We start from the raw sequence: 2,603 nt of genomic DNA, 5'->3' as shown, positions 1-2,603 counted from the left end.
GCGCCGGGGGTCGAGCATAGGCGGCAGCCCCGACACGTCGTCGTCATGCGCGGTGGGCGCACCGCACGCACAGCGCTCTCGGTCTCGTCGTTGCCGGTGGATAGTGCACCGAGGGCGCACAACCCCGGCACGTCGTCGTCGTGAGCGGCGGGTGCGCCGAAGGCCGCGCACATGCGGCGGTCCCAATTCGTCGTCCCCCGTGAAGAGTCTGGCATGATGTGTTGTCGACGGACTAGGTGGCGCGGGGTGCACGCGGGACTTTTTTTCTGTTAGGTTTTTGAGGATTCTAAAAATGTTTAACGGGGTTCCCCCAGTTAAATTCGGATGTAACTTTTCGAGTAGATGATTTTTCATATAAAAAACTTTTTCATCCGAGTTCGTATGCAAAAGTTATGCCCATTTTAAGAAATTCCAGAGAGATTTTGCAAATAAAGTCGAAATTCATATTTGTTAATTTTCCCGACAACTAGACCACATATCACATGGGAAACTTATTTTATTTTATTTTTTTGACATTTCCATCATTTTCTTTTGTTTTTTCTAAAACCGAAAAGGCGGTCCAGGGGGGTAGAGTTTGAAAATGTGACCTTTAGTACCGGTTTGTGCTATGAACCGGTACTAATGCCTCAAAGCCCATTAGTACCGGTTGGTACCACCAACCGGGACTATTGGGCATCGCACCCTTTAGTCCCGGTTCGTGGCACCAACCGGGACTAAAGGGCCCAGATAAACCGGGACTAATGCCTTAGCCGCACGAACTGGGACGAATGCTCACATTAGTCCCGGTTCGTGACTGAACCGGGACTAATGTGAATATTGCCCTATGACCAAAGCCCTGTTTTCTAATAGTGGGCGGACCTTCCTGAAGGGCGTCGGGTATATCCCTTCCCCACCGCCCTCCGCATACCGGGGCGCGGTGGTACTTCTCCGGTGGGTGCAGCGGTTGCCGGTCATCTTCTCTTCGTCGATCTGCCTGTGTCGGCATTTGTTTCTCTTTTCTTTCTTTTGTTTTTTCTTTTGGGCTTGTTTGTACTGCGGTCCCAGCGAGCTAATTATATCGGATGGTTGCTTTATAATATAAATCTAGGGGAAACTCTTTATCGTCATAGTGAACCGGAGTTTTACCCTCGTATAAACAAAGAGATATATAGTACTCCCACCCTTTCATTTTATATTGACTATAAGATTTAACCTAAATCAAACTTTGAAAAAAAATTGACCAAGTATATATGAGAAAATATTAACAATCACAATACCAATCAACATCATGGAACTAATTTACATATTGTATATCTGTACTATTGTAAATGTTTATCTCTTTTAATATGAGTTTGGTCAAACTTTACAAAGTTTAACTTATGACAAAACTTATATGCAAAATAAAAAGGAAACGGAGGGAATATCTCTTGGAAGCGCATGGTAGGTGGCCGTGAGGACATCGCTGAGGAGGAACAGACCAATAGTAGAGCTCCTTTGTCAAACTTGAAGAGCCGAGGCCGAAGGTTCTTGGTAGTTGCTATGGATGATTATTTATCGCTTATAATGGAGTAAACAGTATTTTAAAGCTAGTATATACGGCGACTTGGAGCTGTTTGGTGATATATTATCGCCAATCATTGGAGTACACTTGGACCTTGAGATAGGTTATATAGCTTCTCTATTTCTGCACGTTTCGCCTACTCATTGCCACGAACTTCTGCTCATCTTGGAGACATCTCTCAAGTTTTGCTCGGAGAAGAAGAAACTCCAAAAATCCAAGCCTGGGTGGGGAGTGGAGACGACGAAGCTGATTCGACCAGATTAGTACAGGTACGTGCAGTTCTTACTCTTCCTCTTCTCTTCCTCGTTTTCGATCTTTCAATATCTGAGAACGATTGTGGTCAGTTTTGCAGCTAGCAGTGTGTGATGTGAACCGCGTTGATGAATTTGAGCTCGGCGCGGTTGGTTGGGAGTACAGATGGAATCAGCAAACTGAATCTGTCTCTCAGTTGAAGACTCTCTGTTAAAAGACTAACGGAGGAAACAAAAGAGTATTGTTTACTACTATGGCCAAGCATTTCAACGTTCATTCTGCGATATCATCCTAGGAAGTTTGGGCCACTTGTGTGGTTTCTGTTAGCTTTAATCTTGATTCATGTATCTGCATGTTTAGTCTGAGTTTTGCACGTAATTTAGTGGCCCGAGTATCGTGTCGTGAATTATACATTTTGCATCTATATAAAGCCATCATTTTGGATTATACCGATGAGGCAGAGGGCACGCAGCTCGAGCCACCAACCCCGGCAGATCCGAGCGCCATTTGTGCGGACGCAATGGATTCCCATCGGATCGACTCTGACCGCCAGGTGCACTCTTCCCTGGAGCAGCCGCGAGCCATGCAAACGGCCATATCATCCTTGTCCCGACACTGGATGATGTCCCAGTCGACGGATCGGGAGATTTTGGAGTCGAATCCGCTACCCGTCATGCCAGAGAAGACTAGAGATAGCCGAAACGGAGCTTGGGGGTGGAATGGAGTGACTAGGGTTTTGTCCAGGATGCGGATGTGCACGAATATATGTGTGGTCAGGATGGACCAGCGTGAGCCGTACCCGACATGGTCG

At 46.3% G+C, this 2,603-nt stretch overlaps 1 long non-coding RNA gene across 1 annotated transcript; it reads left to right on the top strand.

Moving 5' to 3' along the window:
• The first annotated feature begins 1,688 nt into the window (after positions 1–1,688).
• LOC123175915 (uncharacterized) lies at positions 1,689–2,239 on the top strand. The gene is made up of 2 exons (XR_006488238.1): positions 1,689–1,809; positions 1,885–2,239. It is a non-coding gene; the product is annotated as an uncharacterized lncRNA (long non-coding RNA).
• Positions 2,240–2,603: the final 364 nt, after the last annotated feature.

The sequence above is a fragment of the Triticum aestivum genome, unplaced genomic scaffold (genome assembly GCF_018294505.1).
Source record: "Triticum aestivum cultivar Chinese Spring unplaced genomic scaffold, IWGSC CS RefSeq v2.1 scaffold184283, whole genome shotgun sequence".
Taxonomy (NCBI): Eukaryota; Viridiplantae; Streptophyta; class Magnoliopsida; order Poales; family Poaceae; genus Triticum; species Triticum aestivum.
Note: the sequence above shows the minus strand (reverse complement) of the source record. Positions and strands in the feature narration are given on the sequence as shown.